Source organism: Pleurodeles waltl, chromosome 1_2 (genome assembly GCF_031143425.1).
Source record: "Pleurodeles waltl isolate 20211129_DDA chromosome 1_2, aPleWal1.hap1.20221129, whole genome shotgun sequence".
Taxonomy (NCBI): Eukaryota; Metazoa; Chordata; class Amphibia; order Caudata; family Salamandridae; genus Pleurodeles; species Pleurodeles waltl.
In genome coordinates, this window is record NC_090437.1 from 40,103,124 (window position 1) to 40,130,986 (window position 27,863).

General features: G+C 43.5%; 1 protein-coding gene across 4 annotated transcripts in view; it reads right to left on the reverse strand.

The window, feature by feature from the left end:
* Window positions 1-27,863, reverse strand: part of UBA6 (ubiquitin like modifier activating enzyme 6) — a 610,892-nt gene that overhangs the window by 580,760 nt on the left and 2,269 nt on the right. For 2 of the 4 annotated variants that reach the window (XM_069235844.1, XM_069235835.1), the window contains exon 2: window positions 5,969-6,093. The exons of the other annotated variants lie outside the window; for them this stretch is intronic. The gene's annotated coding sequence lies outside the window, so the exon portion shown is untranslated. The remainder of the gene's footprint in view (window positions 1-5,968; window positions 6,094-27,863) is intronic. 4 annotated transcript variants of the gene reach the window in all.

Consider the following 27,863-nt stretch of genomic DNA (forward strand, 5'->3'; position numbering starts at 1 on the left):
CTTATTAGTACATAGGTCGGTTCATAGTATTCCTTTCCAGTCTCAAAAAAGGCAGTGCACAATTTGCAACAACTTTTTATGAAAGACATTTCATATATTAGGTCCTATGTGGCCTTGCTGCTAAGCAGAAAATCATGAAACTGAGTTTCCCAGCAAGTTAGATTTAAGTTGCAATCATAAGCAAGAGTAAAATATAGAAAAGCATCCCCACACATTAACAATTTGACTAAAAACTGGACCTGTCCAAGATAGTGTGCACATAGGTTGGTTTTCCCGGAGCTCCGTCACACACTTCCCAATAGGGGTGGACACCAACCTCCTCCTGGGATTCCCTCTGCCGACCCCTACATCGGGACGGTCCCCTGATCATTGCCAGTGATCGGGGGATGTTTGATGCTGCGGAGCTGCCCATGAAGGCACAGGATCCTGGAGCGGGCACGGTGGCCCAGACAAGATGGCAGGTGCTACAGCCGGCAATCCTATGACCCTGCTGTAAGGATATTATACGATAAGTCGGTTTTCATCTACTGAGCCTGCAGGACACCAGGTGAGTTGGGGCTTCCCTCCCCGGGTCCCCAGTCTGTCCCTATAAGAATTCATGGGCTGAAGGGGTGGCCTGATGACATCGGACCACGACTGCGGCCTGCGCTGGTCTGACGCGTTGTGGCAGGTAGCGGGACAAGAATCCAACTGTCATCTTCCACTGCAGGCCGATCAATCCTGCCCCCTCCCTTTTCTAGAAATACCCTTATCTGCACATGACTACCGGGCAGACACCGAGGCCTACGCTCGGCTGAGTACATTCACCCCGGGCAGTCGATGCCCCATTGCCAACATTCTGCCTCAGCCCTGCCACCCATGTCTGGAGTTTTCACAGTGCAAAGGAAATGTAGTGTAGTACGAGTGTCCCTTCACTGAGGACCTTCTGCGTCCTTAACAGCCTCTCTGATTATGCCAGGGCTACTACTATAATAGGGCTTAAATACTTGCAATTTCAATTCCTACTATAGCAATTTCCATATTTTGCCACCTTTCCGCAGATCTACACACTGGGGCTGGAGGAAGGAGTAAGCAGTAGTTCCAGGGCTGGAAAGCCTTCAAGTCCATAAACCTACCAACATCTCTAAGCTTTTCATATAATGAAAAAGGTTGGAAATTTACACCTGACAATGGCAAAAATAGAAGTTCTTCCAGGGTTGGGAAAAAGTGTTTGGAGGGAAAGTGAACTTAAAAACGCTCAATAGATTTTCACATGAGCAAATCTACACAGGCATATTTGCTCGTACCAAAATACAGTTCACAAATATTTTTTAGGAGCACTTCTGGTTTACTTCTGTAAGTTCTTGTGAATTCACAAAAGCCACTAATTCAAAGACATATACCATGGGTGCACTTTTGTGACTTTCTTTAAGAATTGGGACCCTAATTAGGTCTGGCATTAACAAGGACATTTTGCTTTTATTTAACGTCTGTTTCTCTATCGGCTGGCTTTACTGTGAGTGATCACATTCTGCACTTTCACAAGGAGCATATTGGCACACAAAGTAGTTTTGTTCAGTGCCAGGAACTACTGTGGCAATCAGTGGCATAACACAGCTGGAGACCCCTCCCCATGCAAGGAACATGGAGGGCCCCCCCCCATCAAGACTTACTCAGAGCAGGTGCTGTGGGGACTTCTTAGAGGGGGGTTCTGGGGCCTTTGTTACTCCACTGGTGGCAACGTGTGCTTCTTAAGACCAAACATTTTTTTTTTCTCTTTGCCCGTGTTTGTTACAAAGGTGAGGACCTGACAGCTCCCACAACAATAAAGTGTTACAAAAGCCATAACAAGACACATATTGACGAAACCAAAAGACTCACAAAAAATGTCGGATCGGTTGGCTTTGCCAGTGCTTGTTTATTTTATGCTTCCCATAATCTTGAAAATGGTTACACTGATTTTCCATTAGGAATATTTTTGGGAAATACTAGCATACATCAACACATTTTACTAAAGACACTTCAAAGAAATAGCACCTACAATTTCACAGTAGAGAAATTTTTTTTCCCTACTTGCATTCTTTACTGAACATTTTATTTTATTTTTAAAGCAAAGAATCATCACTCTTGCTTACAAGCTTCTGCAAACACTTGCATCTCATCAGAGAGCATTCTGGAAGCGTTATACTCAGCCTCATATTGTTAAACTTTTCACTGTCCACTTTTTTTTTTTTTTTTTTTACTGGAACCACTTACTTTAAAACGTGTATTTATAGTGCTCACCCTAATAATGAAGGCTTTTAATGAACCATAAATACAAGTTCGAACAGCATTAACATATGAACACACATATTACCTTAAGTGTAGACAGTTCCCTTCTCTGTAAACTGGCAGCCAAAGGGTTTGTGCTGCAGGGGGTTGGGCCTACTTGTCCCAAGGACAAAATAAACTTGTTGCCCTTGACACCAAAAAATATGCCCCGAGCGTCAGACTATAGGAATTCCACATCCATGGATACTAAATTTAATGTTCACTACAGAAGAAAGATCACTGGAGTGTCGTCTTTTTTTATGTAATGATTGAATTTATCACAATTTTGCAACACAAAAAAGATTTTTCCTTTTAATGGTGAAGATACCACAATGTAAGAATTCATGACTTGATTCCCATTGTAAGAACACTCAGTTATTAACTGATATTTTGCCTAAATTGTACATTTTGAGTTTAACGGCTGGGAATATAGAATTCAGAAAGAATAGTATTGAACTTTGGAGTACGCCTAACTGAAAAGCATAATTTTGATAATTATATCTTTGCCTCAACATAATATCGGTTAGAATTATTTTGTCTGAGAAATCATAACACGACTTCTAATAAAGACACGGTTTGATTTTCATTTCCTTACACCCTTAAGTAGAGATAATGTTTCTAATGGCTTATAATATTTGAGGTCAAAGGCTTCATACTAGTTAACCAATATTATCTCTCATAGAACATTTTTATATTAGGTTGGCGTCTTTTAATTTCATGAATAGCATATATCTGGCTTCATCAAATGGCATTATTTTACATGAAATAAGAAACACAATATTTATGTTTTCTCAATCCTTTTCATGGATACTGGGAGGCTTATAACCAAAGAGTTATAGTCCACCAATGGTATGCCAATAATCATGTAATCATTCCAAAAGGCTATGGGCTTTATATCCAGTCATTATTTTAGTGATCAGTTTCTTCATTTGGAATGCATCGGTGGGCTATTATCCACAATTTCTTCATTTTATCAATTAAAATTATAGTCTTTGAATTTAGTGTAGTTTAAAATGGCTTAACACATAAAACATGTTATTTACAATGGTTTCCATACATGTTGGTGTCTTCTCATAGACCAACAGTGCTGTTACTGTGTTCCTGTCACACTGGAGCATGACTTAACTATGTTTACCTTTGAATCAAAATCAATAAATCAATTACATCAGAGTATTTATTTTCTTGTCTTAAAATCACAGCTTTCTGCGTACGGCACAATGATTTCAGGTAAAAAAGAAAATGGAAGTACCAAACGGGATTCAGAAGTACTTATGGACGTCATACAGTGGAAATAAGAAAAATTTATAATTTCTTATGTGATAAATTGAATTTGTCTCAGTAGGCTTGAATCTCCTTAACACCCTTCTATTATTTGTCTGATTATGTGTAAATAGAGATCTTAATTTAGAACATGATAATCTTGAATGTATATGTGTAGTGAATATAGGTGAATTACAATTGTTTTTCACGCTAGTCCAAATGAAAGTATTTCTCACTTTTTCTGTGTATAGAATGGAATTACTGTGAATTCAATACTTGTATTTTGTTTTCATGTAGTCATGGAAAAGGGCTGTGAAACACAACTTACCAACCTGTTCTTAAAAGACAAAAGTACTGGGAATATATTGTACTAAAATGTTGACAGTAGGGACTACGTGTCCCAGAAACCTTGGGGAGAGCCAGGACGGCCACAGACCGAACAAGGGGGAGGTGGGCCAGAAAACTATTTCCGCTATAAAGCAGTTGCCAGCTGCAGTGGACGCACGCAGGAGGTGCCTGGGCGAATACCTGCCAAGGGCGGGCCTGTCTGCTCCCGTCCTCAACCGGACCTAACCCCCCTCATCCCTCCCCCCCTAACTCTGATCTTTTATTGTCAACCTAAGGCTTTAATCAGTCCAGATCCAATCAAAAAAGACTTTACTGTACTGAGCGACATGAGGACCACTGCAGCTTGCCGTAGGTTTTACACATTGGAACTCAAAAAGTTTAATACCATCCTTAGAGATATAGCCCGGGACGATTTAGTACAAGCATTAGTAAAGACATCACTATAATTTGGTGTTAATTAATCAATCCTGCTTTGTAGATGGAAATTGTCCAGCTTTATGACACCACATCACTGCTAGCCAATGGAATGCTTACTTTGAAGGTGCCTGTAATTGAAAGCTTATTTTAGCAGATAATGAACTAGGCTCATCTGTTATAGGGATATCTAATCTCGTATTCACCCTTAATAAAGCCAACCAGGGAATTTTATGCCTGTCAAGAAATAAGGTCCAAGGCCCTGAAGGAATCCCCTCTGGCATTTTTTTGGTGACATTGAGACATGGGACCCAGCACTGAAATGTATTCTAAATGAAGCAGATAGGGAGGGTTCCCCATCTTCTTATAGTCCCCATCTCAGTTATAGTCCCAGTCTTCAAGAAAGGTGATTAAGATAACCCACAATGCTACAGCACAATATCCTTGGTTGAATCTGTTGTCAAGGTCCTGGGGAGGGTGCTGTTGGATAGGGTGTATTTTTGGGCAAATGAGAATATAATTTCTGATTTTCAGTATGGCTTCAGGCTAGATAGATCCACAATCGTCCAGTGCCTGAGCCTATATATGATCATTAATAAGTACACAGTAGCCTGGCCCGAATCAATTCTACTGGCTTTTATGGACTTCACATCTGTATTTCATAGGGTCAATCAAGACAAATTATGGTGCATGATTTTCTCCATTGGGTGGACACAGAAACTGTATATTTCTTGTGGGATCTTCACCAGTGGCGGCTGATGAATTGTGAACATGTTGGGGCACAAGTGGCAAGCAAACAGGACTACAAGAAGAAGGGTTTAACGAGTTTGGCTCTCCCCCGGAAAAAGGTTTTAAAATGATGTAAAATAGTGCACGTTTTCAGCAAATTTCCATTAACAGCCTGACAAAAAAACCAGAACTTTACATAGCCATTTAAAAACAAAGTTATACTATGAAAGGTTTCCTTATCTCCCAAGCAAGACTGATACCCTGGGGGCTGCAGGCAACAGGTGAGGGATAAGATCGTCCGAATTAAACTTGCACTCATTTTACTCCACACTTTGTTTTTCTTTTTAGAAAACACTTCTTGTGTTTAAAATAGTGTAATATTTAGTTCCCCTAGAAACAAACGAAAAGTATTGTCCTTTGCTTTTAAACAGGATGGAGAAGAAGATATGCCCAGTGGTAAAGTTACAAAATGAGTGTCTGGGAAACATGGGTCAAATCATAGCTTTTCTACTTGAGCACATTCTGTGAACTTAGTCAGATCACTGTAGTTAACTGTGAATCATTCTCGTATATATCATCTACTAGATTATAACAAACTAGAATGAAACAATTCCCAATATTAATGACACCGTTTTTTTATGTTAAAGTATTTTCCATACTTTTGCACATTTGCTGTGCATGTTACATGCTACATATTGCGAAGGCTGGACTCATGCTTTGAATTAGAGTGCCAATGCAGGCTAGGCTTCCACTGTTGAATTTTTGGCTTGCTTGCCTCTTTAAATTACGGGAACAGATGCATCTAAGCTGTCAACTTCTTAGCGAGGTAACCATTCAAACGGAATAAAGCTGCAATATCAAGTGTCACGGAAAGCACACAGGGGATTTTACAGAGACACCCAGACAATCACAGCAATGGAAAACTTACTTGATTTACGCTGGACTGGGGAAGGAGGGAGCAACAATCAACATGTTTTCTTGGATGGCAGAATGGCAGTCCGTAAGAGGACACAGAGCAGATAGTATAGGCCAGTAAGGCTGAAGCAGCTGAGCCTGTAAATGAAATGCTCAAATCAGCACCCTCTCGTCAGCCTTCACTGCAAGCAACCCACTAGCCGACAGCCTGCTCTTTACTTTTGTCAGCACTGCCAGCAGCACTGACCATGCACTTAGAACAAACTCGAACAGATACATTGCACATGTTTCAGTTTAGCTAAAAGATGCACTGTGAAACTATTTACAGTATGTAATTAGCGTCACTGGTGCCGATAATTATTACGGGCAAACTCGCCGACCCACTGCTCTCCAGGCATTCACAGTGCAAACTCGAGAGGGGCGCCAAGCTGCATTGTATTTTCAAAATCTTTCTACATCATTGGGGGGGGGGTGAGGGGTGGCAGGGGCGCAACTAGACGAACTTCGGGGGTGGGGGACTAGTATATCAAACGGTAATTATGGGGCTACCAGTTCACACAAAGTGGGAAGAGACATTCTCAGGGCCAGTATAAGAGCACGCTTTGCCAATTTGTCTGCCTTTAATATACGAACACATGCAAACAACATTCATGAATGACTGTATTTTCATGCATGGACGCCTTAAAGCCAGATCCACTGGCTTTGCTAATAAATGCCACTCAGACACTTGGCAACATATTTACAAGCCTGCACTGTGTCAGGGACGGGGCAGTTATGTACCATATTTAAGTCAATATGGTGCCTCCCTGCCTTTTCACTTGTTCTGACACCCTTTTGGCAGCCTAATGCCAACACAGGCACCCTTGAGCTATTGTGCAAGGGTGCCTCTTACTTGCAGGATTTATTTTGTGCAAGAAGGCACACCTTCCTGCACAAAAACAATCCCCTGAGACTTATTCCTCATAAAAAGAGGAAAAGACGAGGAGAAATAAAAACATTTCTCCTCGATATACCACACCTGGGGAGACACATGTTTTTGCACATTCCCAGGTCTACCACGTATCGTAAATCTTTGAATGTGTCAAAATCCACGGATGTTGCATGGGAACACCCATGGAAATGCAGGGTAATCCAATGCAGCGATTTGTGCTGAGTTGCATTACTCGAGATTTTTGAAGCCACTCAGGGCCATGCAAGGTGGTCTTGCATGGTTTCATAAATCTCATTTTCCAGCTGTGTCGCTTTTGCGCCACGTTGCATGGTGCAACAGCGAAGCAAAGGGGCTCGTAAATATGCCCTTAACGCCTGCTGGAGCTCCAAGGCTATCCACCAGGCCTGAGAGTATCAGATGGCTGCAAGCTAATTTGTACCAAGTAATCTTGTACCTGTGTGCATGTCCGACACAGAAAATAAATCCTTATAGTAAAGGTGTCTTTCTTACTAAAAGCAACATCAGACACATAATAAATGCTTTAGAGAAAAAAAATATGTTTGAGGGGGAAGCCCAGATAAACACAAGGAAGTGCTCCCTCAGACATCGAGAAGGAGACTTACATGAACCCTATTAAAAGGGTGTGGCACGTATACTAGGATAAAGAAAATAATATAGGGCTTCTATGTAAATGTTACACAATGACGGGTGTTCACAAAGAGCCCAAAGGAAGAGGAATCCACAGAAAAGAATTAGCAGGATAACTTCACAATGCAAAAACATGTATGAGTTTACATAGTTATAATACAGACATACCCAGGGAGCAACAGAGTGTTGTACATTATAAGTAGTGATGGAGATGAAGCAAGACGATGTTCATCAAATGGGAACCTAAATCTTTGAATTACAAACAGCTATACACAATCGCACCATCATCACAGATTAAGTGATTTCCTCAAAACTGCACAATTTCCAGTTATTAACCAAGTTGGATTCAAAACTATGTTCCCAGGATGACTTAAAGGAGTAGAATCTTAATTACATTTCTGATTTTTGTCTGACGTTTAAGGTTCAGGGTTGTCTATATGCATATACTCTATGAGTTGAAGTGTAACATGGTGGTATTTAACATAAATATTTATGTATTTCTCAACTACATCATGATTTATTGATAGGAATGTGTCTCCAGTGTACTCATCAGGGTGGAGCAGAGATCGAGGTCGAGATAATGAGTACATCTTTTTTGTTTTTACTTTGGTATTAATATAAAACAGTAAACAAAGGGTTGATTAATCTTTTTTTTTTTTTTTCAGTCTTTGGCCCTCCAAGGCTTTCTTGACATGGCTATGTGCTGCTGTGACACGAAAGTTAAAATATTCCACATTACAACTAATAAAGCCAGTTTGTGTTTATGAACTGCAGGTTAAATATATTTTAAAAACAGACACATGTCTAGGCAGTGTGTGCACTTAGTCACATTATATTTTTGTCCGAATGAAAGAGGGTTGGATAAAGATGCTAAAATATAAATATGCTCATGCAGCACCACAAATGCATTATGGTGGATAATGTTGTCAGCTAAATTTATGAAGGTGCTAAAGCTGTGTGTCTACAGCACAAGACACTGCTGCAGGATCAGATTGAAAGATTTGAGGATCACCAGAGGAAGATCTGGAATTAGATCATGTACATGGGACGGTGAGAGAATGCCTACAAACCTGCTCCTCCCTGGCACTGGGATTCTGTAGCTCCAGCTGGTGGACAGCATCTGTACCACAAGGTGTTCCTCCGCCTGAACAGATGCCCAGTGATCTCTCACATGTAAATCATATGTATAGCTAGCAGTCCAGGGGAGTGCTTAGATCTTTTGTCTGCTGAAGCAACCATGATTGAAGCCTGAGGTTGCTGAAGGAAATCCCTCCTCCTCCTGTACCCTTGAAGTGGACCTGCTCTCGCAGACTTTATTCTTCACACATCCATTCACTCCATTTAGGGTTTGCCTGCACTAACCAAGCCTGGTGAGGTGGTGGCAGAAGGACTGAAAACTGTATCGCCAGTGTATGACAGCATTGTTCATAATGGCCTGAAGAAGCAGGGGACTGGTAAGAGTTATATCCATTGGCTGCAGTATTCAGAGTGACAGTAGAAGGAGAGGACAGTATATAACAGGAGCAGCACTCGCTTGCAGTGACGAGCATGAATTGCTGGGCATGGCAGCATTAAGTCCTTCAGGCATTGAAAGCAAGACTCAGTGACAGCAGTAAGGCACCAGGATATGAAAAAGTAGGATTTGGGGTAACAGCAGGACACAATGTGACTGCTTCAAATGTTTCCAGATATTTCAGAAGCATCTGTAACAGCCTCTTAACTAAATGAGTGTGTCTACACAACTACAGTCATAATGTCATTGTAGTGAGAGGGGCAGTAGGACTCACACTTTCACCAATATACCCATTTTGAAGGATTTAGCACCTGCTCCAAAGAACTGCGTGTAACCTACATCCTCTGCCTTACAGGTTCCGTCAGCGATAAAGGTTTACACTACAGCTGTCATGTTGTGTCTGTCCTAAATGGGTGCTGAGATTGCACTGCTGCTACCTATTGTGAGCAGGGGAAGCATAATGGTGCTGTCAAAGAGTACCTGTTCTGTGAGAAAAGAAAGCATGCACTATAGGGGCTTGATATGTAGTGAAGCTTACATTGCTGCTGCCCATACCATACATGTTTTGTAAGAAAGGGAAACTTGCACTGCAGTTACCTAAGTTGTACGTGCTCTAGAAGCAAGCAAAGCTTGCATTGCTGCTGTCCCATCTGTTCCTGTTCTGTGAGAGAGGGACACATTTCTACTCATGCTGGTCTTTTACTTGTTCCACTGGAAAGTTTTCACAGTAGCTGTCCCTTTTGTACTTCCTCTCTTTGACATCACCTTGTGCTGCTCCTACTCCTGCTGCCACGTGTCCAGTACCGATTCTTTGTGCTAGGGATGCTGCCAATGTCATGATGTCCTGTATGTATGAGTGGTCATTCTAATGCACATTTTACCTTTACAGAAGCCCACAAAATTGTTTTGTCAATGTTTATTTTTATACATGATCTTAATAAAAGACCCTACTCACCAAAATGTGCAAAACGTTAATGCGTAATGCCCCCATATGAAAGACTTTCAAAAGTAATTATGCCACCTTCTACAGTTCTAAAACATGGTGATCACCTTCACAAACGCCTAGTGCCTAGTGCTTAGTTTGCAAAAAAAACTATTTAAATGGTGTTATCCAAATTGTTTCTTTGTACCTTAAACATACACCACCAGCAGGGGCACTGCCCACTCACAAGGTGGCAGTCAGATGTCTGGTGAAAAATAGAGAGAAAGGAATAGGCAGCATGTGCAGTAAAGTTTGCCTTAGTATCATTGGCAGCTACTTGTTCACACATCACTCATTCTGCCATCGCCGCATTTGACACACTTTCTGTCCTCTTCCTCATATCAGTCACGTTTGCCGCCCATTTCTTTTTCCCCCTACATATTCTTTCACACTTGCTCTCCCTTCTCTGTCACTATTCTCTATCGTGTCTGTCTCTCTCTCCTTCTCCACAGTATCTTTTCCCAAACTCTTCTCTCCAACTCCCATCCTCTCTCCCACCTTTTTCTTCAGACTGCCTGTCAGAGACTAACCTGGGCATGAGGCCTGTGTGTGGTACTCCCACAGATTAAAAGCTGGTCACCACTATCTCACTCCTTACAGAATATTTTACAGCGCATTAATGAATATTTGAAAGAGCTGCCTGTGAATTGTCTCAACACAATCTATTAATCAACACAACTCAAGCTGTGCAGGGGCTGAGCTCTATGTATACAGGACTCTGCTCTGGTTCAGTGCAAGAAATAAACTGTCTGTAAAAACACTCAACAGAATGTCTGTAGGAATTCAGCTCCATTTGTGCATAAACTCTGCTGCACCTATGCAGGGGTTCAGCAATATGTATGCAGGGACTCAGCTACGGTGTTACAACTGGAGATGCTGACTTTGGAACTGGGGAACAAGGTTCAAACCTCGGCATCACCTAAACCTACTGTGATCCTGGACAAATCACTTACGCCACGATTTAGATTTCAGCAGAAGGGTTACTCCGTCACAATGGTGACTGATATGCCATACACGGAAATATAAATCCCATAGAAAATAATGCAATTTGTATTTTGGCAGACAGGATAACCGTTGTGACTGAGTAACGTGTCTGCTGAAATAAATCAGGCTCTCAATTTCCCTGTGCCTAACAAACATAAGTGATCTTGTGTAATGTAACTGGTGCTCATATAAAGTGCCCCAGATCAAGTTTGTGCTGTATAAAAATGCAAAAAAGAAAAGAAAAAAAAAAAAGATCAACTCAGGCTGTGAATTAGCTCAATCCCCACTCTCTGCATGTGCAGGAACCAATTTTCTTTGTGCAGGAAGTCACTTATGTCTTCTAGTTATTCAGCCGCATATCTAGAAGTGCCACTCACTTTTGGGTTCCTCGACTTAATGAAACAAGCACTGAAATATGGTTGTCGATCCAAGGCAATTTTGACCCTTTGATTGGTACGCTGCACAGCAACACCCTAGCTCTGTCATGCTTTGGCTGACTTCAGCTTCTCAAGTTTAAGTAGGGGCTCTAGTGGAAATCAGGGGGTCCCAAATCACATTTTCATTGGGATAGTGCTTGAAGGGCCAGACCAATGAGTAAGCATGATTTTGAGAAACTTCAGAGAGGAAATTGTATTAACTTGTCTTTGGAAAATAAGTACTGCCTGAGAATGTTTAATTCTGAAAATAAAGTTTGGTGGTCTCAGGCTACTTCATTGCTTTGATGAGGAATGTTGTTGTTTTAGTATATTCACCCAGATGTCATCCATACTCAACCTCTGCGATTCCCTCGCCTATGAAAAATGTGAACTCTTGTCTCTGTCACACAGCTTGATATTTAAAATCACCTTTTCAGGCACACATTAAAAAAAGGGGAGGTATTTGGACTGTGTCTCAAAAGAAGGTGCATTAACATACAGGAATACAGTTGCAGGTTTGAAGTTGACATAGGACAGTAGAAGGCAGGGGCAGCACCAGTTGACAACAAAGGTGGGTCAGCTTGGGAGACAGAAAGGCCAAGAGCTTGTGAGCCCAGGGTGTGTTTCAAGTGTGACTTTGAAATGTGTCTGTGTGTTGGATTTGGAGCTTGGCACCCTTTTCACCACATCTCCCAACTACCAACTACCACTTGCAGAGATGGTAAGGAGGCCAATAGGTAAACCACACAAGGGCAGTGCAGTTTGGGGCACACTATGCTACTGCAACAGAAAGCTTTGGTGGGTGCAGTGCCAGGTGCCACCTACGCACAGTGATAATCCGATCCTTTCTGTTAGTCTGTTTCATGTTCAGCTACCAACATACCCAAGGCAAGAGGCACACACGATGGCCTGCGAGTGGTCAGTACCCAGCAACCTGCAAATAGGCACAGTAGAATATTGCACTCCACGTGTGTCCTAATGTGGTGCACAAGCCCTGCCCTACCCAAACTGAGCTACATAGCAATCTTGAGGGATAGGAGCACAATGACAGGCAGCTCTCCTCCCCTGCCTGCATACAGACTCTTAGAGTAAAATGTATGACTGTTAGAGTAACTCTGTGACATGACATTATTGTCAAGCCATCAACCTGACACAAATACTGCCTGATAGGCTATACCTGGCCTTCCTTCTGGGACAGAACAGGCAGTCAGGAGCATTTTACTCACACACTGCCTGAGGAACTATCTTTTAAAAGTCCCAGCCCCACTCATAAGTGCGGGTGCAACCCTCTATCAGTCACCTCAACAGACTAACTGTTGCCCAGACCTCTATTTGCCAGTATCACTTTGCACACTCTTAGGACCAGATTTACTAAGGACTTGGAGGAAAATGCCATTAAGGATTGTATTTGTACAGGAAAGTATCCCTTCCTGCACAAACAAACACTCGCGCCCTAAGGTAATTATAACTTGCGCCCTTGCCATGCACAGTTTTTTTATCAGTAATTTTATTGGAAATGTTGCAGTGATAATATCAAAAATGCCATACAAGATCTAATCAGTGATATAATATGTGGAGTAATTAGCTGTGCATGGTGAAGGTGTGCATTATAGTTACCTTAGGGTGCAAATTATAGTTTCTTAAAAGAAATTTAACCATAACTGCTGAATTTCTATGGTTTTGTATGAGTAAATTCAGAACCTAACTAGAACGTCCCTGTAACCTTTGTTGTGTTTCAGTGAATTTCAACGATTTTAAGTGTAAAGCAATTTAAAATGACTATTTGTTATTGTAACCTCCACCCCGCACGGCAGGTTGGTCACAAGGCCTGCAGCCAAGCCCTCATAACCACCCAACCTAGTGGCAGCGCAGGTTGGCCATAGGGCCTGTCTCTGTCAGTGGATCTGTGAGTGGGTGCATGAGTGTTTGAGTGGGTCTGAAAGTGGGTGTTTGAGTGGATGCATGAGTCTCTGAGTGTATGGATGAGTGAATTAATTAGTGTATGAAGGAGTCTGTAGTTTTTCTTTCACATTTTTTCCATAACTGTGAATAATTCACGAAAAATTCACAAATTTTGGCCAATACCGCGCATGGCGAAGCAAAGATTTTTAAACCCATAATTTGCACCTAAAACACACCTACATCCCACACCTGGAGTCAGGGTACCTTCACCCTGACCCCTTGTGAAACCTTCCATTTGGATTTTCACCCCGGGGACCGTGTCCTGCAAAATAAAATGGCGGCTGCAACTTTATAATCACAAAAGGATGATTGACGAAGTGTTGAGACTTTTCAAACACTCACCCCCAGTCACAGATCTAGGTTTAATTCATCATTCTTTTGCTCACCATGCCACCCCAGTTTGGACCCAGCCATATGCAACTTTATAGTCAGGTTGAAGTCAGCCAATTGCAGTGCTTCTTTTCACACGCATATTCGAGAAGTATTTGCGGACAGGGATATACAAATTTATTTTCCCTTTAATATCTCAAAAACTACTGAACAGATTCACACCAAGTAAGCGAAAGCGTAATCTGGGTACCGACAGCTAGATTTCTGCCAAATCTGGTGCAATTCCATCCAGTGGTTTGACCTGTAGTTGAGTCTAAAGAATCCTATGGGAATTAACATGGGAAATGCAACATTTTTTTAGCCCCCTTTTTCTCTGCCCCCGCTTGATGAATCACCCTGAAACTTTCCATGTGCAACAAGAATCACAGCAAAGCTTTTTTTGGAAATTTCGTGAAGATTGGTCAAACTGTGCCAAAGATATAGGCAGGAAAAAAAAATGCTTTTTCGAAGGAAACATGGTCCTAAATATAACTACCTAGTGGGGACCGCCACTAAGTAATACATATATATGTGTGTTATACTTACCTCTACTTTTTACCATGTATATGCCTTTACCACCATGTCTTTACTACGAAATTTTTGAGGTAAAAGCATATGCGTGGTAAAAAAAATTGTGGCAAGTGCATGCATGGTAATGACCAACCGTTGCACTTACCATGAGGCATGCATGGTAAATGTATGCGTTGTTCCATCATACATCCGACTGCAGTTGGTTTACAATGACTTTTGTGTAAATTTGTAGCTTTCATGGATAGTTTGGCTCACTCTCTGTTCATTTAAGCAAATCCTTTGTTATGGTGGTGAACCCCTATTCTACCAGATCACAGATTTTCCGGGTGTGTAATCTTACCTTGTCTAAGGTCATGGGTTTCTCTGATCTCTGGGTTGAATTTCATTTCCAACATGAACTGGAAACTTCTGATTGCTAATAAGAAAGAGGAGTTTATAAGGGCTAATGCATACGTATCTAGTTTTGTGTCCAGACAGGGGAGTAGAGCACCACAGGCCCTAACAAAAATTTATCATGCAAAGTGTATTTCTAATATAACATTTGGCTGTAATATCTTAGGATATGGAAGGGTTGGACACCTGCAGACTGTTGAAAATAGATTCTTGAGGCATCTGTTAAGTGGCCCCCAAAGTACTCTGTCGGTCTATGTACATGAAGAATTGGAGTAAAGTGCCTTAGTAATTTGATAGCTCTAAGGCCTTTGCTTTGTTGGATTAAGGTATTGAGGAGGGCTGAATCTCATCTGCATAGGATGAGCTTAAAGGATAGTTTATCATTTGATCACACAGTCAAGATTCCATGGTTTAGCTATATTAAGGAGGCGTTTAAAAGTCTAGTGAGGGTGGAATTATTTCTCAGTTCCCAGACCATGTTAAATACAGAGCTAAAATGGGAGAGGATAATTTCTTGAATAGAAAAATGCTAGCTAGAGAGCAGATGAAATGCTGAAACCATCTTTACGAAGTTAAATGCTGCTGAAAACAACCCACTTTAAGGAACACTATCTAGTGATTGTAAAAAAGTGCTAGGGATAAATACCTGCTCACTAGAATTAGATTTAATATGCTGTATTGGTTACTTGCCTCCCCGGTGGATGGCGTGAGTTTGGGTCGTTGGGCCCTTGTGGCTGCGACATATTGTCGCCGCAAGATCCCTTACACTTTTCCAAGTTTTGCAGTTATTTTAAATTACCAAGGAAAATGTTTATTATCTTGCTACTGAAAGCGTTGAGTTGTTCTAAAGTTCGACCGCCTCTCCTATTTTTACAGCCTTTTCTGATGAATTTGTCATTTTTAATGTTGTATGTTTTTAAAAGCTGCCATGAGATTGGGCTATAACCAGATTGATTAATTATGTTATACATGAATAGAATATTATTAGTGCAATGTATTTATGATATGTCAATATTTTTACTGATATGGTTTTAACTGTAACCGAATAAAGTTCTTTATATTTATATTGTGCTAAATACCAGGAATAAATGGACTCATTACTTTCATAATACCTCCGACCGACATTTATATTGAAATGAGGTAATGCTAGGGAGATAAATGTTACAAATAACTGTTACAAATAAGAGGACACCTAGGCGGAGCTGTACTTCTTCCTCCACTTTCATAACCATAGAAAAGGTCAGGCTTGCCAACATGTCGGCAGGGAAGAGAGGCTGCGTTTCCCACTAAAATGAGTGAGTAGGAACGGCTGCCTTTCTTCTATCCTGGCACACACTGGCAACCATTGTACTCAGCAAATTAACATAAGAGGAGTCATAGTTTATGGGCAGACCTGATTAAAAGCAGTATACTCCTACTGAGTTGCATACTTCAGTGGCTGCTTGAGGGAGGGAAAAGGGGCAGGGTGGCGCGTGGGAGAGGGGAGAAATAAAATAATAATAAAATAAAGACTCACCTTAATTCAGAACCATGCTGCTCTGCTCCTCTGTCCTTGAGTTGACTGCAGGCATAGGCTCCCAGCCCCCCCTTCGGCCAATCCTGACACTGCTTAAAGCAGCATAAGGATTGTCTGGGAGCGCCCAGCCAAGGCGCTCCCAGGCAGACTGGGAGCATGAGCATGCTCTCTCCAACCCTGCAACACAGAGCACACTGTGCATGTATGTTTGGCTGGCTAAACACACACGTGCTCTGAGGGAGTGCACAGTGCACTCTCCTCAGTACTCGTCCCAATTCATGGCCCGCCCCTTTTAATACAAAACGGTAATAAACATAGTCTGTTATCGTTTTGTATTAAAGGGTTTGCAGCTGCTGCTGGGGGAACATCGCTACGCTGCCATAGGGGAGGAGCCGCCCCTGGCAAACTTGCCAAACCTACCAAAGAGGACAGAAGGCTAACAATCCTCTCGCTGAATCTCCACCTACTGATAAACAGGGCCTCCATCTGCTTTTTATGGAGCATGTGAGCAAGACGTAACTGCAGCACAAAATGTGTAAGTCCTATTAATTTTATCAAAATATTGAAGTATCTTGAAAAACAATTATTTCAGAACAAGGGTATTAAAAGCCACTTCTGTTGCGTGCCCACACTTACTGGAAAATCTGACAGAATAAAATCTATTTTTTTTTTTTAAAGGCTCAAAAGACGTGAGTAAAATCCCTCACTAAGGAGATAGTATCTAGAGAAAACTGTTTGTAATTTCAGTGGCGGCAAGCTCCTATTTAGGACAGCTGGTTTAGAGATCTTTAAAGTGTGCATGTGTGGCTGGCCGGCCAAAGGGACACGCAAACTTTAAATATATGCACAGCTCCCTGCTGCCACTCACCAGCAATTGCCACACACCGTCCTGACACTCTTTTCAGGTCAGGGCATTGAAAAATAAAATGGTAATAACCCAAGTTTATTACCATTATATTTTTCTGTTATAGGGGGCATTTTGTTGGCGGGCGATGCTTCTCCACCCACATGGAGGGGCTGCCCCTGTGTAGTTTGCTCACCATTTCCCATGTAACAAGCTTAAAGAAAGTGTTGTGCAAAAATAGGGCTGTAATATGCATCATTAGTGCAGCCAAACAAACTGCGTCATTTGTGACTCATTTGGCCAGCCCTTGTTTTTTTAGCCAACAACACTGTTCCTTCTGGGGCTCATGCTCGTACTTCTATAAGGATTCCCAACATTCAGGTATGCACAGTGCTATAGAAATAGGACAGGTTGAAATTGTTACACACAACTTGGAACCGCTTGTGAGGTACGCATGAACAGCACGTTGTTATTGTTCCTGGGACATTTTATGCCAATATCAGTTAGGGACATGCAGAAAAAGTGACATATAATGTGTGTGTGAATTCAGAGCAGATCCTGTAGGCCTAGTCCTGCTTAATGTAGTGAGCCACCCAGCTCCATAATATGGAGGAATCACACAGCCTCACAACCAAAAGTATGAATGAAAGGACGTAGGGCCACTTGAGGCCAAGTTCAGAGAAGAACAACTGAGTGCATGTGTCATGCTTGCCCCACTCACTCCTGCACCCCTATGCTAGCCCTAGGCATAATGGGGACGAGAACCCAGGGTCCACATGTGTTTTGCCACCGACCAATCCTCCATCACAAACTTCTGCTGATAGAAGCAGGTGCACCCCAACTTGCACAAGTCATAAGCCTTCGCAACCTGGTACTGATGACCTCTTGCCTAACAGTGGGCCATGTTTGCTCAACCTGGTGAGCCAATCTTCACCCTGCAACAGAGGACTCCGTATATTCTTTTGCCTCCTGCTGAATTGCCGAAGGGTGCCTCCAATCTTCCCTTGAATGCATAGCGGACCCACTGGGTTCACAGATTTCCACCAGAGTACCACCAAGCATCAGATTTATGCCACAGCACCCTTTTCGACGAGGCGTAGCTTCCAGTCTATCTCCATGACAGGCGCTCCAGCTCTTACAAGCCCTCTGGTCCACACGTTTTGCAACAAAGGTATAGCCTCTACTCTTCTGACAAGGAGCAGATCCACCTGGGGAAACTAAGTCTGACAGTCAAAACATCATACATAACTGCACCAAGTTATCTAACACAAGCATTCGGTGAACCAGTGCTGATAAAGGCATCCGTGCCATGACCACCATCAATTCATGTAGCACACAGGCATGGTGGCAGATCACCAGATACTAATAAATTTACAACCATACGACCTGCAAGGTGCTGCGGTAGGTAGACGGCATACAGCAGTGCAAGGGAGACCAGGCGTGTCGACACACTTCATTGTCAGAGTCCTGCCCCATTCAGTGAGCTCACAGATCCCACCACAGAGGCTCCCCAATGCAAAACATGGTTCTGTAGACTGAACAATTACTTTTGTGGCACACGTGAAGCCGATACCAAAAGTGAAGAGATATTTAAAGTTACACTTTGCTGGGGAAGGGGTGTTCAAACTGGAACCTCCCGGACAATGGAAGTGATCATGATTAATATCCTGAGTAACAGTTCTTAATTCACATGCTATCCACAAACATATCCAGAACATGAAAGGTTCCAACTACACCAAGTGACTGTTTTTATGAATAGCTGGACAAAATGACCAGCACAAGTACCAACGACAACCCAAAGAAAGAAGTGCTTGCTCAAATAATCCAAGGGTATAGGTAGGTCGTGCTGCAATTGCTCATCTTGTGAGAGCCCAGCATGCAGCTAGAGGACATGTGGTACGCACTTGCTCCCATAAGCTATCAAACAGTAGGACTGAAGTAGCGCTGATGAGTGTCTGTGAAAACAGACCTGGATCCCCCGCAGAGTCCCAAGGAGAAGGTAGTCGATGCGATCCAGAAGAAGGGAACACCCCAAACAATGCCTTTTCAGCATGGCCCACACAACAGCTGCGCGAACTGCACACTGGAACCCCACCAATTATCAAGCTACCCAATGCAGAAGACATGCTCCTTGTGCATCAAACTTAATTTTGCACAAGTATGGTAGTGAAAAACTCACAAATTCCTTTCTCACTACTGTGAGGCCTGCATTAGAACTGCTCTTATATCATTTTAAGTGGTAGATTCTGATGTGAAAGGAGTAGCCCTGTCCTGTTTAGTAAGGCCAGAATAGTAATAGAAGATCCTGCTTACTAGTGAAGTTGGATTTAATATTACTATTTTAGAACTGCCACTTTTACAGCCTGTCTTCAATCCATGTCTGGTTTGTGCTGGTTGACAGCTTCCCTTGTGCATTCCACCTAGACAGCCACAAACACAGGACACTCAGTCACATGTGCATACTGAATAGGTATCCTTGGGCAGGAAGGGTGGAGGGGCTCTTCCTTATACTTCAAAGACCAGTTGCCTGCCCTCACAGAAAGGGCTGATAACCACTCCCCCCCCCCCCCCCACACACACACACAGATCCTGAAAGACAGGACTGGGCTGAAAGGGGAACTTGGTCACTTCAAAACTGCTCTCTGAAGCTTCACCCACTTCAAAGACATATGTGGGTGTATATATACTGGGTCTCTGACCCCACCAAATTAGACAATTCTGGATCTACACATGGACTCTGTCAAAGGGACTGCCTGGCTGCCCAAATGACTCATCTGGACTTCTCTGCTGAAAAGGCCTGCTGCTCTGCTTGTTGCCCTACTGCCTGATGACCCCTGACTCTGCTGGAAGAACTCGGACTTCCTCACAAGTGCTGTCTAAGGGATTGGATTGAGCTTACCTCCTGTTCTGAAGTCTCAGGGCCACAAAGACTTCACCAAAGAGAAGAAAATCCCCATGCGTCGGACAACTTGACACAACACCTGCAGAAATCAACGCAGCACCTGCCTAGTAGCTGAAAAATCACTGCATTGCCTGCTCCTTCTTACCAGTGGATTACAGCAAGGAACCAAGGCTGGGCTCCTGTAAATCAACGCATCCCCATTGCAGAGGGGGAAAAAAAGACGCATCATCTGTGTCATGGTGAAAAATCCGACACAGCACGTTATTTGTGGGTGCATCTCGTCCTCTGCGGCTCCATGCACCATTGTTTTTTACACTTCCCAGGTACTGTGTGTTAAAAGATTACAACCAATGATTCTTAAGGACTGAGGCTCATTTAAACCTTTAAAAAGTAATATTTTGACTTGTGCATACTGGATTTTTGTCGTTTTGGTATTATTTTATTAATTAAATATAAGCTATTTTCCTAAACTGGTGTGGAGTACTTTTTGTGGTGTTTTGACTGTGTTACTGTATGAGTTATGGCGCAAATACTTTACACATTGCCTCTTAAGTTAAGTCTGCCTCCTCTGTGCCAAGCTACCAGAGGGTGAAGACAGGACAATTTAGGTTGTGTAGTGACTTACCCTGACTAGGATTGTGGTCCCTACTTGGACAAGGGTGCATACCTCTGCCAACTGACCCAATTTCTAACAGAGCAACTTGAAGCCATGCATATATTGTAGGAGATGTCTGGGCCAGCTCCATGGGTGTCCCCCTTAAGCATCGCTCATAAGCCTAAGCAAGCTGGTTCTGTGCGCCTGTGCGTGGACTTAAGACTCCCTAATGCAGGCATTAAACATAAACAACATATCACGCCAACCAAGGACAACATAATCATAGACCTTACTGGAGCACAGTGGTTCTCCAAGGTTGATCTTAATGCAGTATACTATCAATTTCTTCTTGATCCTGCAAAACGATCCATCAGCAGGTATACTAAACCACCTAGGGCATCCAAGGTAAAAGAAGCTAAACTCTGGCATCTCATCTGCAGCATACATTTTTCAGAATGCAGTAAGGGGGCCATATGGGTCAGAAGGCGTACTCTATATAAGCGATGATAGCATGATTTATTCTAAAACCATCGTAAAACACCAACAACATGTAAAAGCCACCTTGAACCTCCACTCAGAAAGATGTCTGCATGCTGTCCCATTAGAGAAGAGCAGCCAATGGGTCCCCCTCCAAAGGAATGAATTTGCCTGGAATATCCTGGCGATCTCAACATCAGTAATCACAAAAAAAAAACTGATGGCCTCATGCAGACAGTAACACTGAACATTTCATGCTCATGAGAAATAAGGCACCACGAACAGGAATTGACAATGGGGATGACCATTAATGAGCCTGCCACAGTTTCCTAAGAGAGTACAGCAACAAGTCCCACACTGTCACAAAATGAGGCACAGTACCCTGCTTTTTGGCTGAACTCTAAAAGACACTATTCTGGTTTCACCCTCCAGGGAAGCAAAACGTCTTGACGCCCATGCAAGCCAGCAGAATCATGAAAAAAATGACAATACTGCATGGCGCTGTAGAGCCATATATAAGATTGATAGGAGGAGATTACGCACTGTCGGCGGACAGATACCCTGAATGGAAATTCTGCACTACTTATAAAAAGTGGTCCTGTTAAGTAACCACTGTAAAAGCGACAGAGACAGTTACTTGCAACATCTCAAGGTTCAAGAAAATCCCTTACACCACAAGTGTCCCGAATGGACCATACAGGAGTCGAGAGAGGGCATGGCGGACTCCGTGAGATCAAGCAAAAACTAATGGTTAGCATTCCCACCAACCACAGTATTTGATAGCCAATCAAATCATTCTAGCCCAGTGCATCAGAATGAGTCGTCATGGCAATCGCCCAACAATCTGGTACCTGCCTCTGGACCCCTTAACCGTCTCTGGACAAGAGAAGACGGAGTCTTGTGCATCAATACAGCCTACCAGTATTGGTTAGAAAGATTCACTTCCATGCAGCAACCGCTTACGCTGACGTGGTGACGTGCACTGATGCCCCAATGGATTCTGGTGAGCGGAGCAAGCTTTAGCTGCAGGGTCCTCACCACGCCCTTGCCTTGCGTCTTCCCCACTGGCTCACTGCGGCCCCAACCCTCCAGCGGGCCGACACGAGGACAGTGCCTCTGGCAGTATGGCCGGTGGGGGCTGCATGCCTCAGCGTGACCAGTGAGGGCTGTTCAATGCCATACCTCAGGACCATTGGTACCTTCGCACAACAAGTAACGCGAGCGACACACAAATAAGCAACACGAGCATTGCAGCCGTAGCCAGCTTCCCTTGAGAGTGTGCCCCGGTCCACCACAGAAGCGGCCCAGCCCAGACTGGGTGCGGCTTGTTAGGCATTCGGCGAGACCCTCTCACCATCGGTCTTTCAGTTTGTGGACGTCACCAGCAGTCAGGCATTTTTTGTTTTAGTTAGCCATCTCTGCAAGCCACAGGCAGTGGTGCATTTAACTGTTTGAATCCACCGCACTGCAAGAGGAATGCAGGTTTAACTAAAAGGGCCGCACGAGCATCTCTTACTTGGAAAAGCTCACTGGCCTATTCTGCACTATTTAGCCACCAGCTCACTGGGGCATGAGATAAGCCTCACACCCAGTGGAACATGAAAATAATTAATTATATGAATCTGCTATACTTCAAGAGGGATGTAGAGCTGATCATCTCCACAGTACTGTGTGGCAACATGTTTAGAAATCACTGCCACATACAATCACAATATAAAGAATTGTCTTTCAACAACAAGCTGCTCTTTGGACAGAGGAAGGGACGCACCGACGGGCGCAAGCAAACCTCGGACCTCAAGTAGCGTCGCTTAGTGCTTCACTTTACCAGCAGGATGATACAAGGGGGACACTGTCAGCAGCCAGCAGTCCACAGCATAGCCAGAAGAGGACATACGCTCTTATATCTTGGACCTTAGGTTATCGCTGCGCCACAAGCAGTGCAAGCGTGGCAGCCATAGCCGGCAACCGCTGAAAGTGTGCCCCAGACTCCCACAGAGGCAGCCAAGCTAGGACTCAGTGCGGCTTGTGGGGGATTCGGTCAGACCCACTCGTTATCTCACACATACAGTGACCAAACTTCAGGTTTCAACAAAATGAGACCCCGGAGCTCCCTTTTGCTAATGGCTCACGACACAGCACAAAATATGTTTAAAAAAAAAAACATTGAAAAAAAAAAAAAAGGCTCAGCCCCCCTGAAGCCGAAGAAACAAACAGAGGAGAAGTCATCTTCAGTAAACCCTTCAGCGGCACCCAGTGAAATGGACTGCCTAAACACACTCAAAGGCAAAGAGAGCAAAGGGAGCAGCTAAACCAAGAGAAATAAATGTAGGAAATACTGTACGGTAAGCAAACCAGTCGAGCAAAAAGCCAGAGTAAAAAAGTCAGGTGATCTCATGTGGTGATCACTAATCCACAAGATCGTTAAGCGACAGTGCCATCACGGAGTACTCAAACATCGAAGGGAGCTACCAGGATCACTACCAGACCTAGAAGAGGTTTTAGCCACAGGTGACCGGGAACACACAACTGCTGCCTCCACAGTGCCTTCACCATTCCAGGGACCCCATTATCCTTGGTGATCAGAGCAATAAAGCCACAAATTGTAGGGGATCAAATATGGTAACAAGCCACCACAACTGTCCTGGGGCCCGCACAAAACACTTCACCTACGACCACCACCAAGAGATTGGCAAAGCAATAACCTCTGGAGGAGGAAATTGGCAGTGGACTTGTTTAAAGCCGAAGCTAGCCTCCCTAAAAGCATTCCTTATCACGGAGTCCCACACTAAGGCGTACAGAAGAAACTCAAGCGAAGTTTAACTTAAATCTGAGATCCAGGGCCGCAAAGTGGCCAACGGGAACACCTTAGACAACGCCCTGCCTGCAAATACCACAGTTACTTCAATGAACACTGACAAATTAGACATTCAGATATCAATCATGCAAATGGTGGTACATAATGGCAATCAACGCCCAAATGGAAAAGCTAAACTTCTTGATAACAAGAGAGCAGTCCTATGCGACAGAAACATATCAACATTGTGGCCACAGCCCAGTCACAGAAAAATGAGCAGAAGCACCAGGGTCATTAATGACATGATTATGGAAATAAAAAAACACTACTCTGCTACAAAACCAATCAATGATACACAAACAGGACAGTCTGTCAGTTCAGAGTGATGCCAGTAAAGGTGCCCAACAGCCTCAGTTTTGCCTAGAACCACCAAACATACTACTCCAGGAAAAAGGCTGGCCGTCAGCCAGACCCTAAAGCTGAGGAAGGCCAAACAGCCTACAACATCCAACAAACTGCGCCTTCAAGTTCAACTGAGTCAGAAACCAAGGACGTGCAACCTTTCAAACCAGTTCTCTCTAGGAAAAACAAACATGGACTGAAAAAAGGCGCGGCAACCAGAAACTAAGCAAATGAAAAGTTGCCAGGGCTGGCCAGTATACTTTGTATTCAAACAAGCACAAGCAACTATAACCAGGTCGGACCAGCAGAAGATGACCGCACCTACAAGCACACAAAACAATGAAAACAAGGCCCAGCTCAATCAGGTCATCCAGGTCGCAAAAGAACAAATTTCTTGGGATAGTGAGATGCAAAAGAGGGAAATAGGGCAATATCAAAGACGCTACAAATATGGCAACCTTGTCTAACATAGACACAGAGGAGCTCTTGAACTAAATCCCTATCTTAATGCCAGTGCTATCACCAACCCGTTCTGAGCAGCCACGCAAAGAGCGACTAGGGAGGGTGCCAGAAGAACGGCCACTGGGAGACAGGGGCAGCTCAGACAGGCAGGTCTATGGCCTTCTAGGGCTTCAAATCTCAGGAGCTCAATCCGCAGAGATCGGGCCCCATAAACACACTATCAACACTCAAATGGTGGCACCAGTCAGCCACCACGCCTAGAAGCACCCGTGACAGGTTATCGGCCCCAATTTCATGGATAAACAAATAACCCTGGCAGGTGCACAGGTTGGCCATATACAGTTTCAGGAGTCTTACCAGGAAAGACAGAACTATGATACCTCTCTAACAAAGACTAAGTGCAGGGGAAGTGGTCCATCCCTTCCCCATCTCAGCTGCGGGAATTCGCTGTTCAGCAACAACGACTTTCCCTCCTAATTTGATACTGACAGAAGCTTTACCTTAGTACAAAAACTGTTATTAGCACATAGTTGCTTTCGCCACAAGTTATCTAGAAGAAGAAAGGAAGCAGAATGTTGAGAAAGAACTATTGTCAGCCTCCAGGGCCACATTAACTTTTCAACCCACCCACAAGTGCAGGGGACCCTGGGATATCTTGAACAGGGCAAATATTCTCAAAATCTATGCATCTCTCCCAGGTCTTGATAAAATACACAGTTTAGAGCTGAATTGAGTAACCTTCCTTTCCCCAGGGAAATCCAGTGAATCCTCTGAAATACGTCTTGGTGACAAATTAAGGATCACATCCAGTGACACAGAGCTCTTTTGGAGGAATGGGGAATTCAAATGAGTACACCAGTGCCAGAAAAGTATCCTCACTTTCTAGCGCACCTGCCAAAGAACAGTCCAAGTATCGCAAAAACGTATTCAGTACTGGCGGGTGCAAAAGGGCCCCCAAGCAACGTAACAAACATGGAACAAAATTTCAAAGTAACTAACCTACTAGATTAGAAACTCAATCTTCAGCACACACATCCTCTGGCAGCACATGGTCTAACTGGCCAGTCCCCGTCCTTCAATTCAGCCCCTGGCACGATGCTGTCAAAAGGAAACAGAGTCCTGGTTCACAAAGACATGCTCTCCTTAATTTCATGGAACTACTTCCGCTTGCACAACATAATATGCCTTCAAGAGACGTGAAGCCTTGGCAAAGTTCCCATTCAGGGCTACGTGCAATTCTACAAACCCACCGAAAAAAACTGAGGCGAAGGCAGACCAAAAGGTGACTTGAGTACATATGTGACCCTTAATAAAAAAAATATATAACCACAGAAGACCTGGAGCAGGTCTTGCCACATATACAAGCAACAGCCATTAAAAATTGGAAAGTAGAGGCGAATGAAAACCATGTGTTGATAGAAAACATTTATTTGAACCCAAAGGATGCTCACAGATCCAAGTCCATCGAGGCAGAAGAGCAAGCTCTGCAGGGACTTAGCAGTCATTACTTATGCGCACACTGGATACTGACTTGAGATTTCAACCTAAATTTGGCCAGTTGCCAGGAGAATGATAGAGCGGCTTGCCCCAGGGACGCCGACTGGCATATACCGGAGCAAGTATCGAAATACGCAAAATCCAACAGCCGACCACCAATTATTGACAACTTTTAAAGCAATGGGTCTCAGAGCTCTCAATAGAAGGTTCATTATAGACCAACCAATGGCAGCGACCCAAAGAACCAAAGTAGCAGAGTCAACAATAGGCTACGTCTTTGTATCCCTTCATCTGTTCCAAGGGGTTGCAACTTTTGAAGTAGAGGAACAAAGGGAATGCGACCACCTCCCCCTCAAGGCGGTGATAACAAATTAAAATGAGGAGGCCGTGGAAAGGCATAACATAGGGCTCTAAGACCCGGGATCAGCATGGCACCAAATAAGATGGATGGAAGCCTCCCAAGCAAGCTATGCGATCTGGAAAAGCCTCATTCTATAGGAAAGCTGTGAATTTCAAAATCCGGTCGCCGACTGGGGACAATTTCGGACAGAATTGAAGAAGGTGTTAGGAACAAACAAGTGACAACGCCTTCTTCAGCAATGCCCGGCATACAACAAATGGTTTAACAGCTCCCAAAAACTGCACAACCACGCTCTAAAAACCCGCCAAATGTACACACCATCAGCACGCCCCAGGAACCTCTGCTTTGACTTTCACAGGAAGGAATATAAAAAAAAAAAAATTTGGAAAGCAAAAAGTGCAAGGAATGAACAACAATGGACTGAAATTCTACACCCTGCCAAAAACAAAAAAACTGCAAACCACTGTGGTCCCTGATAAACCAGGTAGAGTGAGGCCCGGGCCATAGCACAAACAGCAATGTCCCTCAACACACATGGCTGAGGCACATTAGTTCATTACATTGCTGGAAAGACAACAATGGCGGCTCTGTTTGTGTCTCAAACCACCACTGTCAAACAAATAAAGGCAATAAGGGGCTCGGGGCTTCTGGCCCAAACAGCGTTCCTGTCTCGATATTCAAGCAAGATTTAGGGTTCTGGAGTATTTGGTCGATTATCCAATGTCTCCCTAAGCAAGAACAGCACAACAAAATCTTGGCAAGGATCCATCCTGCACTCGATTTACGAAATAGGCTCCCATGGGGTCCCGTACAGTTACTGTCTAATAGTCCTACTGGGCATCGAGGCAAAGATCCTCTCAGGAATCTTTCTTCAGAGACTGGAGAAATGGGTGGAAGAGACTGGACATTTTTAAAGCAATCAAACCAGCATTCGGCCCTGAGCAAAGGTCAGCCATGGCACAAACAAAGGCCTATCCACTGCAATTCCCATAGGCCGAGGTCTAAAACAGGTCTGTGTACTCACCCCAACACTATTCAACTTGTTCATTTCAGACCTAGGCCCAGCACTGGACAAAAGCACACTGTCACCCCCCTAAGCTGGGACAGTACCTGATGATGTTTTACAGTACGCAGATAACATCGAAATCATGAATTTAACGCCCATTTGCTTGACACCTTGCCCTAATTACTATGCAACAAACCAGTTGACAGTTAACCTAGAAAAAAACAAAACAGTCATCTTTGGGAAAGGGTGAAAAAAGGAAGGAAAATAGTACCTGGGCAGCAGAACAGTAGAAAAAAAGCCCCAGCTCCAAATTTCGGGGGGTT